The 13,662-nt window shown below is 43.1% G+C and overlaps 1 protein-coding gene across 1 annotated transcript in view; it reads left to right on the forward strand.

The window, feature by feature from the left end:
- GMDS (GDP-mannose 4,6-dehydratase) overlaps positions 1-13,662 on the forward strand; it is a 601,282-nt gene that overhangs the window by 484,459 nt on the left and 103,161 nt on the right. The window lies entirely within an intron of this gene.

Here is a 13,662-nt window from a genome sequence, read left to right on the forward strand (position 1 = left end):
CAAACCAAAAAATGCAAAGGACCGGATTTGCAATGCACTAATTCACCAGCTGCTGGGTGGAGGTTGGTGTCCTTGGACAGAACTAAAGGAACATGCGTGTAACTTCACATTGCAGGAGATGACAACAAAAGTCCAATCAAATTGTTGTCTCTCTTGAATTAAAATCTGCATCTGGTCTTCTCTTTCAGAGCTGTTAGAAATAAATAATGGTGGTGCAGTGATATGTTTCCATTTTTAAATATTTCTTCCCATATGTTAATAAAATCACATGACTTAACCTATGAATTCTCTCCGGTGACTATCCTCAGCAAAAAAATTCTATCTTTGTGACTTTTGGAAGTAGTATAAAAGTCATTTAATAACTGCATTCCACAAATCCCTTTAAGCATAAAAACTAACTGACACTGACGTGATACCTCCCACTGAAGTCAATGGAGACATCTTTAAAGCACAGCCTGCAGAATCAGTCCAGTAGTACATTTCTTCTCTATGAATACTGAACTAATTACAAAAAATGAGCTTTTGCTTAATACACGGGCAGATAGTGACAATTCAGTGCTGGCACGGAGTGGGGTTCAGGTTTATAGATGAAGCAAACAGTTGTTCACAGTGCTAATGGAGAATGGGAGTTCCAAGGAAACGTTGTGCTTGACATCTCCTGGGGAGGTTGATACCAGCCCTGCTGGCTGCTGTCATAACATCAGCTGTCAGTGGATCCATTCAGAAATGTTGGTATTAACTTCCTGATACAAGTGAGGTGTCACAAGAGCACATTTGTCTTGACTCAGACCCAGGGGAAGGTAAAAAACAAGTGTGTGTGTAAACACGTATCAGTTCCAAAATGGAAATTCAAAGAGGCAAAAGAAACCTGATGTTACATAACTAAAAAGGGCTGGATCCGTATTTCAAAATCCTTAAAAAACTAGGAAGTTGTTAAGAAATGTCTGTCATTCTTTACTTAGGCAGGGTGTCCAAGAGAGAAAGACATAAAGACATTGACTCACTGAACAGGAAAAGGACCCTTGTCCCAACACATCTATGCTTTGTAAGGCCTGCTTTCTTGCTTTGTCATTATAGGCAGTACCTTTTCCTCAAAACCATTGATTTATTCCTACAGACACATTGTAGTGGGGCATTTGCCCAAATGACTTCAGTCCATAGGGTTAGTATTCTCTGCCCATGATGTCTCTATCTGTCCCATTTTTAGAACCCAAATCCTGGTTTTCAAATTCCTCAGCACTTTACATAGACTTTAGTTCTGCATTACTGCTTTAATACTTAAACACAGATTGTTGAGAAGTGCTTTTGTCATCAGAGAGATATCTGTGTATGGCAGTGGTGCTCACAGTTTGGGCCCTACAGGCCCAATAAATGGCATGGGGCCAATGTGAAGGCCAGATCAGGCCCTGTGCCAACCCTGCACACCTGAACTAGCATGCACAGCCACAGCCTGTGAGGCTCCCCACAGATCCTTCGGGAGCCCTGCAGACCAGATGACATGGTGCTGGGGGATGGATCTGGGTTGCAAGCTGGAGGTTGAGCACCTTGGTGTATAATATTTTACTTATAAGCAAGGATCCAGTGAGTGTACAGTGAAGTTTGGGTCTGTGCAAAGTCTATTGACTTTGAAAATCTAGCCCTACTGAGCTATCATGAAAACTTTTCCTATGCAATAAAAATTATGCAATAAAATATAAACTTTTCCTATGCAATAAAAATTTCCTATGCAATAAAATATAAAAATAACCTCTTCAGTATTTCAGGAAAATAACAATACCTAACATCTTGGAATCTACCTAACTACCATGACTGTGTTACCTATGAAGTAATAGCAGCCTTACTGATAAAACTAGAACTGAATGCAATACTGTACGTTTGCTCTCCTATTTCCAGTATTCAAAGCATTCAGGAGAAAGTGTAAGGCTTCTTAGATATGCCCAAGCCTAAATCTTTAACTACACCACCTTTCCAGAACTACTAAGATTTAGGATTTAATATCTTTTTAATATCTTTTTAATCTTCTGTATGTATACAAAAAACTGTAGCCAAGATTTTCAAAAATTGTTTTGGAGGTCCATGTTGCTAAGCACCCACTTCATAAGCCCCCTTTAGTGCGTCTCATATCAGACATGTAGAATTATAACTTGCTTTTGAAAATCTTGGCCAGTGGCTCTTACCTGCTCTTACCAGTGAAAATCAAAAGTAAATCCATTTAATTCAGTGGAATCGCATCTATATAAATAAAAGACCAAAATCCAATCCAGTGCCAAAAAGCAAGTGAACATAACCACTTCGCTAAAAGAAATGATTCTGCATATGCCTCCATCCCCTTTTGAGGGCAAAGGCTTGGGTTGAGACTTTCAAGGTTGGCTGAGGGGCTTAACCATGCAATTAGGTTAATAGGAGTGGTATGGCTAAAGTACCACACTTGCCTTAGAAAATCTAACACTCAGATTCTCGCCATTCAATTCAGAGAAGTTTTGTTTGGTTTTTCTAAACTGAATTCAGTATTCTGAAATTTAAAAACAAATGCTTGTGTTATATGCATATACATGCACACACACATGCATAGGCATTTGTTTTTATATATAAACCAGTGAGTGTTGGTAGTTAGGATAAGTTCATTTTAAAATGCATCTATTCCATTCAGTTAAGTGCACTCTGGGGTCAAGGCCTCTGTCCTGAAGAGCTTAACAACACTGAAGAAGAAACTGTGAAATGTGAGACTATCCTCTGGTTGAACTGAGTGGACTGTTTGAATACCTTGACTCTAAATCTGTTGGCTCCCTTTGGATACTGAAGCTTTTGACTGCTTTGGGGGCCCTTTGGTACTCACTGGCTTTGGGAATTATCCCCTGCTAACCCCTCCAGCCACCTGTCCTCCCTCCTGTTTGCTGCTTACAGACCTAACAATACTTTTGTTTTGGTTTCCATTCTATTCTTCCCATTTGGACTTGTTTACAAACTGTACCTTGTAACAATAGGCTGATCACTGCCAGTCTTTTTTGTATGGTAACTCCTGTATCCTTCTCATAATCACTGGGTTTTAGAAACATGCTGTTGCAAATGTGTTCTCTGTGCAGGGCTCTTTGTCTCAGCTCATTACAAAATATGTTTTCAAATGTAGTGAAGGCTTCTTAAGCCCATACCTCCTTGGCTAGAAAGTAAATAACCCAAGACTCATGTAGAGATTTGCAAATTTAAAGAAAGACTGTCATTACTCTTCCATTCATATGAAGGATTCATATCCTTCAGAATCTGTTCTCTTTAATCTTCCAAATCAAGTATGGCCAAAATGTTCAGGTGTAGCTGCCTCAAGTTAGGCACTTGTATAGTATGGACAGACAAGCCAAATGTACCAAGTTAAATAGGAAGGAATTTACCACTCATCAGTCACTTTCTGGCAGCTGTGTCTTCTCTCCACTCTTATCCCATGATAGGTGGAAGCTAAACTGTGGTAACTTAGCCCTGTTTCATTCAGGAGTAAACTGCTTCAGTTTAGCTTTCATTTATGGTACAAAAGCAGACACACAAGAGTTACTGTGGAGCATCTAGCATGCAGAAGATGCCCTTCTCCTTTTAACGCAGTACGATTTGTTTATCATTCCATACCCTTAGGCACTGAAATAAGTGGCTTGATTTGCAAAAGTACTGAGCCACCCGCAGCTCAGCAGGTCTGAAAATTCAGGCCTCTCATTTAGATATTCCAATCCAAATTTAGACAACTATGTTTAGGGAGCCATTAGAAAATTCTGGTCTCTCTCTCAAATATTTTTCTCTTTCAGCAAATGTTGTTTGCCACTAATTTGTCCTTTTTTGTTCACCGTATGTACCTATGCTGAAAAAAACAGCCCCAAAATGAAAACCACCATAGTACTTTCTCTGAGGGAATCCAGTAAGCTAGTTAAGCAAAGGCTTCCCTCCGAAAATAACATGTTGACTGTTTCTAATCAAATTATTCTTGTTGAGGTGTTCTAGCAATAGTGCCTTTAATATTTTTCCCACAAATGATGTTAAGCTAACTGTTCTGTAATTGCCCACACCATCCCACAGCCCACTGCTGCAACAGTGACATTTAACACTTTCCAGACATCAGGAATCTGATCCGTCATCCGAGAACTTACATAAATACCAGTTAGGATTTCACTAATTTCTATCTTCATTTCTTAAAAGAAAGGAAAGAACCCTTTCTACCTTGTGGACATATTGTATGTTATTTATATCTTTGGCTTTCTTTGACTTAAATGAGATCCTTTTCTCTACACACACATCCATTGCTGTCATAGAACTTGCTTTGAGCAGGGGAATTTGCACTCAAGAGGGTGTGTCATTGGTGCATTATGAGCTTGTACAGACATAACTGCATGGAGGTACTTAACACCATTGCAAATTTTCATAATATGGACAAGACCTAACACCTCGATCATGTCAAGTAACATGATACTTGTTCATCCTTTTACCCCTTTGTGTAAAGAAAAAAAAGCACACTAACTTGTTCCTTTTCTATATTCTCTGTTTCCAGTTCTTAGAAATTGAAAGGAAGAATGTTTTTTCTCATGTATCTTTCTAGTACAGAAACCATAACAAATCATTATGGTTAGTTGGAATATTCTTGGGAGCAGAATCTTCAGTGATTCTTTCTCCTCCCGTAATTTTCTTCTGAACCTGCTTTTGCTTATTTTTAATAGATGTCTCAGCCCTCCTTGCCAGCTTGTTTATATTTTTCAAAGAGTTGTTTATACATATATATACATATATATTAAAGTCTTCTACTTATTGCTTACACTAATCTTTACATCCCTACTTAATCACATTTGGCCTCGGCTGCCCTTTTTTCCCTCTTTGGAATTAACCAGGATAGCTTTAAATTTCACTCTCTTCAAATGTTTTTTAAATAGTCAGATCTATGTTTCCCATGCTTCATAGGATTCCACTAAAAATTCCTCAGGGCATATCACATTCCCCCAAAGTCAGCTCTCCTCAAGTCGAAAACATTTGTGCTTCTTCCTCTAAGTTCTCCAGCCCTAAAGAGCTTGTAAAATGTAATGAAACTGTGATCACAAAATCCTAGATGCCCCCAACTTCCACTTTATTTTTCATACATGCTTCATTTCCTACTATTAGATCCAGAATAGGCTCTGACTCTCTACATTGTTTAAAAGTCTGTATAAGGAAACCCAGGCTTCCCTTCCTTAAGGGTCCATTTTCCCATTCGTGTGACTTGTATCCCAATCATGCAAGTAAGATTAGGGCATTCAAGGAAAAATAATCCTTAGAAATGTATTTTCCTGTATTCCCAGCTAGAAACCAGATAAATAACCTCCTAAGTTTTATGATAATAATGACTTTCTGACAAACCTGTCTTATCTGAAGGGTTGGGGGAAGGGAACAACTGCTTTACTTTCTTTTCTTTTCTTGAAAGTCTGTGTCAACATCAGAAAATCACTACCTTAGTAAATGATTACCTTTATTGTCCTTAACTCTTCTCCAAACTCTGCTACTGTGCCAGCCAAAATATTTATATCTATAATTACTTCAGACTCAACAGTATCCTTTGGTTCCATTTACACCCATTCACACTTCTTCATTTTGCCCCTTCATCCTAATATTAAAAATTGCACAGCCACTTTTCTATTTCCTTCTTATGTCTCAGATCAGAAGCTACAGAGTTAGTATGGGAAACAAATGCCTCTAATTCAGCAAAGCATAGTAATGATTCATTTATAATTTGTCCCTCACAACACTTTTCTGAAACACTCAGCCCTTGACAGATTGTAAATATTTAGATGTCTCACTGCAAGATGGGTAAAAAGTATCCATCCTGTTTCCAAGATGGAAAGAACTTGTCTGGTCAGGGGCAGAGTCAGGAACAGAACATAATGGTGACACCCTCTAAGCCCTGGCTCACCCATCCCATGCACATGTGTATATATACGTATGGAAGACTTTTTGCTTTTTCTTATCTTGCTTTTGCTTTTTTCTTCTGTATTCCTTCAAATTCTTCCTTGAATGTCACTATGCCCCCCAGTACAGTATGTAAAGATCATATTTTGTTATCAGATTAATTATCTCTCACAGTGTGTCTTCCAGCCTTTGTCTTCAGCAAGCTTATGGCCGGTGCTCCTCACTATCTTAATCCTCCTAACGGATGCCTTTGTGCCTTTGCCTCAGTTATAAGACTAATTATCCTGATATTACGTCCCCTTGTACAGGAACAACTACCCACGAGGTCTGCTTCAGACACATGTACAAACCTTTGACTCTTTTTGTTGTTTCTTCATGGCTTGCTCATTATGTTATATTTGACAAACCCATCTTTTAAATCCTCTTTGGTGATATCCAACACTGGAATCTTACTGGATGCCACCATGACAGTCGTTCCAGGCTACACTTAATAGTTAACTAATTGCTGTCCTTTACGTCATTCTGCTTCTCATCTGCTGTGCCTCCAGCATACTGCTCTGGAAACTTTCACAGCTGGCCTTGTTCCTCCTCCTCCCCTGCTGTCATTCCTGAGGTTTAAAACCAGCCATGTGTCATCTGTGAACTTTGCTTATTCATTGATCTTAAACATCAACCTGTCTCTCTAAATCTGCTATTTGATCCCCTAGAACTGCAACTAACTGACAACCCTTGCCAAAAGAGAAGTGTCCCCTTACCTCTTCAGATCTAAGTCAAAAATGGCTTTGCCCTTTGACTGTTACACTGCACTTGTTGCAAGATTCATGGCCATTTTTCTGAAATGGTGAAAAAATGGCTGATGAAAATTTTGACTGACTGTAAGCAAAACAATCCTTTGCTGTGGTTGTGCAGGGAGTGTGCAAATCCTTTGAAAGGATAGTTTAGAGATAAAACTGTCTCACAGGCATACACGCAGAAGGGTGATTTTTTTTATTTTCATTGATCATTTCCCTAAATGAGGCTGACAGGGCAATTAATGGTAATTTTGGAATTGCAGGAGATCTAGGCTTGACTCTTGAAAGACTATTTTTAAGTCAAGCCTGAGTAAATGGAGGATTTGAGATTGAGGGAGGGGAGCAAAAAATGAAGGCTGTTCTGCTCCCTAATAAGGCCATGATCCCAGGCATTTATGCTTTTGCTTAATTTTAAGCCTGGCCATTGTAGTTTGTATAGCTTGTATGCTTAAGGTGAACACACGCTTATGTTTTTGCCAGATCTTAATGTGAAGTGAAGCAGGCCAGTACAAATGAAAACTGACTCAACCAATCAGTAGAGTTTCGAGAATGTCATTTGGGGGTTTTATTTCCACCCACTGCTAGCGCGTGCTTCTCTAGTCAGGAGTGGACAATGTTGAAATACCTCAAGAGAGCTGTTCTCACCAGATTCCCAGCAGTTTTTCAGGCTGGAAAGGATCTGATTAAGTTCAGAGAACTTTGGGGTTTTTTTCTTTTAAATCAACTGCTCCTGAGGCAATACTTCCTGTCTGTGATTGACAAGAAGTGCTGTGGTTATCAGGCTAGATTATCTTAAATCATTCCTCTCCTACCTTCTCCTCTTCTTTGGGTGTCCCTCTCCCATCTTTGTATTTATTCACATGTATTAAGTCTCTTCTTATCTCACCAGTTATCCCCTGGTCTCCTCTTTCCCTCAGCCTCCCATTTGGCCCTTTCCTGTTCCTCCTCATCTACTCTCTCATTTTCCCCATGCCTTGTTTTCTTATCTCTGCCTGTCCCATCCTGTTGAAGCATGGGCTCTTTAGGCTAAAGCAGCTGTGTCAAAAAAAAAGCAGAGGAGGGAACTGGGAAGGGAGCAGGATGAGAGCATACAATATGCCTAATGGAGCTCGTTTTCCGATCACTCCAGCCCACTTCGTATTGTCCAAACACCCTGTCCCTTTCCAATGTATTCATATGACGTCAGCTTTTCAAAAGAGCCTAGGGACCAGCTTTGCATGTGCCCAATTGTCACAAGTAGGTCCAAATTTCCATTCAGCACCCTGCAGTTCCCAATTCGGCACTTATAGTAAGATTTTCAAAAGACTTCAGTAACTGAGGCACGGGGTACTTTTAAAAATCTATATAATTAATTTCTGTTTCCCCAGATGGGAGCTGAGTAGTTCTCAAACTCTTATCCTTTTCTAGACACGTACCAAACATTTTTTAAAATGTCCAATGATGCCAGGTTTTCATAGATTCATAGATTGTTAGGGGCTGGAAGGGACCTTGAAGATCATCGGGTGCAGTCCCCACCCTCTAGGAAGGAAGACAGCTGGGGTTAAGTGACCACAGAGAGGTGACTGTCCAGTCTCCTCTTGAAAATCTCCAAGGTAGGTGACTGCACCAGCACTGGAGGGAGTTTATTCCACAGTCTGGACACCCTGACTGTGAAGGAGTTTTTCCTGATATTAAGCCTGAAGTGGCCTTCCAGGAGTTTGTATCCATTGGTCCTGGTCTTCCCCAGGGGTGCCCTAGTGAAAAGTTGTTCACCGAGCTCCTGATACACTCCTCTGATATAGCGGTAAGCTGCTATCAAGTCCCCTCTCAATCTTTTCTTCTTTAAACTAGATCCCCAGGTCCCTCAGCCTTTCCTTGTATGGCTTGCCTTGCAAGTCCCTGGTGATACAGGTGGCTCTTTTCTGGACCCTCTCAAGTTCTTCCACGTTCTTATTGAAGTGCAGCACCCAGAACTGGACACAGTACTCCAGCTGTGGTCTCACCAGTGCTGAGTATAGCACGACTATCACTCCCTAAGTTTTATATGAGATGTTTCAGTTGATGCATGCCAGCGTGTTATTTGCCCTGCTAACTGCCACCTCACACTAACAGCTCATATTCATGCGATAGTCAATCATTACCCCTAGGTCCCTTTCAGCCATGGTGCAAGTCAAGCTGTCACCACCGAGCCTGTATGTATGTTGAGGGTTGTTTACCCCCAGGTGGAGCACCTGACACTTGGAAATGTTAAATTTCACCAGGTTTCGGTCTGCCCAACACTCTAGCCTGTCCAGGTCCACCTGTATCTGCAACCTATCTTCTGACATGACCACACTGCCCCATAACTTGGTGTTGTCTGTGAACTTGGCCAGCGAGCTTTTCACTCCCCCATCCAAATCATTGATAAAGATGTTGAAAAGCACCGGTCCAAGCATGAACTCCTGAGGGACACCACTAGCCACTTCATGCCAAGACAACACAGATCTGTTCATAAGAACTCTCTGGGTCCTGCCCTGTAGCCAGTTTTCCACCCACTGAACTGTTGAGCAGGTAAGCCCACAATTTTCCAATTTTCCCACAAGGATATCATGGGATACTAGATCAAAAGCCTTTTGGAAGTCTAGGTATATAACGTCTACCTCGTCTCCCATGTCCAGGTGGTGAGAGACCTGGTTGTAAAAGGAGATGAAATTGGTAAGACAAGACCTACCTGTGTCAAAGCCATGCTGGCTGTCATTCAGAATCTTAGCTTCCACGAGCATATCACACATAGATTCTTTAGTGAGCTTTTCCAGGATTTTCCTGGGCCTATAGATGCCTGGATCCTCCCTCTTCCACTTCTTGAAGATGGCCACAATGTTGGCCCTCTTCTAATCCTCAGGGTTTTCCCTTGTGCATCATGAATTCTGAAAGAGCTTTGCCAGGGGTTCTGCAATGACCTCAGCCAGCTCCTTCAGCACTCTTGGATGAAGTCCATCCAGTCCTGCTGACTTATAAATGTCTAGCTTTTCTAGCTGATATTGCCTCTGCTCAGTATTCACAGTGGGGAGGCTGTCATTCCTGGCATGCCCCTTATGAGCCTTATCTCATTTGTCTTTCCCCGTGATCCCATGAAATATTGAAGCAAAGTGGGCATTCAGGAGTTCATTTTTTTTCCTGAATGCCAGTTACCAGGTGTCCCGAGGTGTTAAGCAGGGGTCCCACACTTCCATTTGTTTTCCTTCTAGTGCCTACATACCTTAAGAAGAACTTCTTATTGTCCTTGACTCCCGTGGCTAACCTAAACTCAGTCACCACCTTGGCTTTCCTGATCATTTCTGTACAAGTGCTGGCCACTATTGTATAATCCTCCTTGAGGACCATCCCTAGCTTCCACCGTACGTACAACTCTTTTTTCTTTCTTAAGAGGACCACAATGTCCCTATTAAGCCAGGAGGGCTTGCCAGCCCTTCTGCTACCTTTCCTTTTTGAAGGAATGGTTTTCTTTTGTGCTTTGAGGATCATATCCTTGAGCAACGACCACTCTTCGTGCACCCCATTCGCCTTCCCTTCCTGGTCCCACATCGCCGCCTCTACTAATGCTCTGAGCCTGTCAGAGTTAGCATTTTTGAAGTCCAGGACTTCAATCCTGCTCATTGATTTGTCAGCCTTGTGGCAGATGGTGAACCTGATCATTTCATGGTCGCTGTCACCCAGGTTACCCTCAGTGTTCAAGCCACTCACCAGATCATCTTCCTTGGCCAAGACCAAGTCTAGGAGAGCGTTACCTCTGGTTGGCCCTTGCACTTCCTGGGTCAGGAAGAGCTCCTTGATCACAGTTGGGAAACTATATGAATGATCTGACCTGGCCAAGTGTTCCTCCCAATCTGTATCCAGGTAATTGAAGTCATCCATGACAACCAAGTCCCTTGAACGCGTGGCCTCTGTCAGTTCTCAAGAGAACTCCAGATCCAGCTCCTCTTCTTGGTTCAGTGGCCTGTAGTAAATGCCTACAGATAGGTTTCTCTCACCTTCCTGCCCCACCCTTGACCCAGAGGGTTTCAAGCTGCTTATCTTTGGAGCCAATGTCAGCCTCCAGTGAGGAGTACTGCTCGCTCATGTAGAGATCTATGCCTCTGCCTTTTCTTCCTACTCTGTCCTTTCTGTGCAGGGTGTAGCCCTCTACGGCTACCCTCCAATCATGCAAGGAGTCCCACGAAGTCTCTGTGATCCCTGCTAGGTCATGTTGCCCACTAGAGAGCAGGAGGGCTAGCTCCTCCTGCTTGTACCCCATGCTCCTGGCATTGGTCTACAGGCAGCTGAGGCCCCCAGCTGATACCCTCAATTTCCTGAGATGCTGTGGGAGAACTGTTTAGTGAGCATTTTCAAAAACAGTTGTGCTAGTGTCCTCCACAAGCGAGCTGCCCCATGTGCCAGTCCCCAGACATGCTCCACTTCGAGTTTCCCCATCCCCCAGCAAAGCCAGTTTAAAGCCCTGTCGAGTAGATCAGCCATCCTGGCTGAGAACAGGGCATTACCTCTCTGTGTGATGTGAATGCCATCTCGTTCCAGGAGTTCTCTCTCCCTGAAGTGTGTGCTGTGGTTAACGAAACTGAACCTCCCACAGTAACACCACCATCTGAGATGTCTGTTAACCTCTTCCACACAACCTTCCCTCCTGGGTCCATGGCCTGCAACAGGGAGCACAGAAGAGAAAACTACTTGAACCCCTAGTCCCTTGAGCCCAGCCCCCAAAGCCCTGTAGTCGCTCATGACCTGGGCAAGGTTACCCCTGGCCGCGTCATTCGTGCCCACATGGATGAGGAGCATGGGGTAATAGAGGGACAGCTGAACCTGGGGATCCTCTCCGCAACATCTCAGATGCAGGCCTCAGAGAGACAGCAGACCTCTCGGGGTAAGGGGTCCAGATGGCAGATAGGTCCACCCCCGTACCTCTCAGGAGAGAGTCCCCCACCACCACCACCCAGCATCTCCCCTTAGGGGTGGCGTGGCAGGGCACTGCTTGTGCCTGCCACTTTAAGACCTGGGGCCAAGCAATCAGCAGGTGCTTAATTGCAGCAGCCATTTTAGAGCTCTGGCTGCCCATATAAACAGGGCATTTTGCTGCTGGCTAGAGGTGCGGCAACATCACCTGGCTGCGAGGCTTCATGGAACACTCTGCGAGGCATGGGCTATGGTGTAGGGGAGGTATGGAGTCGCAGATAGCGCCCCCTGGCATCAGGGCAAGAAATAGGCAGCCTCCCGTTTAATTAACAACAATTAATTATCATCAGGGCATGGCAGGCGAGAAGGCAGGCGGTTAGCCCAGAAACAGGTGGGCAGGCCAAAGGTAAATCGGCCCAGAGAAGGCCCCCTGTTACAGGTGGGAATACTTACCTCCTGAGTCTCCTCATGTGTAGTGGGGGGAGCATACCTGTTATGCAGTTCCAGGGGAGGAGTGGCCCTAGCTCTGCGTGCTCTGGACTTGGAGACAACTGTTTTCCAGGCAGCTCCAAAGGGGTCTTTGTGGCCACCTCCTCCCCCTTCTCCACATTCTTCCTCTCTCCTCCATTTCCCTGAAGTAGGGCCCGGCAGTAGCTATCAATATAATCTTCATGGGCCCTGATGGTGCATAGATGGCGTACTTTCTCCTCAAGCTCCCACACTCAGCCCTCCAGGGACTCCACTAAGGAGCACATCCCACAAGGCAGGGTGCTCCTATGCTCAGGTATTAGCAGCCCCTGCCACACCAGGCAGCCCCTGCAATCCAGGGCTGCAGGCTTTGTCTGGGTGGAGGTCTCGGTGCGGAGAAGCTGATGCTGATGGGCACAGCGAGTCACTGCCATGGCTGCAAGGTACTTCTTGTACTTACCTGGTCTCAGCAGCTGCTCTTTAGGCCTCTGGAATCAGGTGTTAATAAAGATGTTCACATCCTGGTTTTTAACCAGTTTGAGCCTAACCTTTTCCTTGCATGCATTTCTGCAGCACAGCCCAGGTAAAACTCTCACAGGGAAGGGTATTACCACAGAGCCGTGAAAGGAACAGACAAGGTGAAAAAGAAAACGGCAGGTCTGGGCTTTGAATGGAAAGCAGATTGTGTCTATGGGGCCAGGTTTCCTTCCTAAACTGTGAAATAAAGTGCTAGAATGCTGTGCCTACTCATTCATGCTCTGCTGGAGCCCATTTGCATTATCATTTTCTGTAGTAGGTATAGAGAGGGAACAAACTCCAACCAAATATTAAAGTGTTGCATGTGATACTGATTAAAAACTAAGCTTTAGCTTAGTTTGGGTAGATAAACCTCATGGATAATTACCACTTAACAGAAGTCTTTCAAAAATGTTATCCAGACAAGAGGGGTCATCTGCTATGATATACAATATATTTTGTGTTCTTAGGAAAATCTTTATGTCCAGATACAGGGAAGTCCTGTTTCTGTCTTCCCTTTCCCAGTCTCTCTGGTTTCTGTTGTATTTTTCGTATTGACTTAACTAGCAAATTATACATTTGAAAAAATAAAAAGGGCAAATGTCTATAAAAACAAGGCATTGATTTCCAGTAAAATATTGAATGTTTCTGCAACAGGATGTGGATTTGGAAAGTTTTCAAGGGTGGAGATACCATATAGGGCAGCTTATGGGCAGGCTTTTCCTCTTGAGAGATGGCTCAGTGCTGTTTTCCAAACAGTCACCTTTTGCAGCAGTATCAGGGAACTACTTATTTGGTTGTGCCATGTCCACATGATCTTTTTGCTTTTTAATTAATTGCCAAAGTTTGTTGTTTGATTTCCCTCCTGTCAGCTTCTTTTAAAAAAAACCAAAAACCTATATAAATGTTACCTTTAAAATGTACCTTAATCTATGCTATAGTTGTACTGCACAGAGGCGCAGGTCTGATACCCTATGGAAGTAATAAAGTTCCTGAGAGGAATTGATTATGATCATATTAAGGCATAGTCATTGAAAGAGAACCAGGTTGTGGCCTAGCAGTTTATGGATGAGTGAGGAAG

This window comes from Alligator mississippiensis, chromosome 3, assembly GCF_030867095.1.
Source record: "Alligator mississippiensis isolate rAllMis1 chromosome 3, rAllMis1, whole genome shotgun sequence".
NCBI lineage: Eukaryota > Metazoa > Chordata > Crocodylia > Alligatoridae > Alligator > Alligator mississippiensis.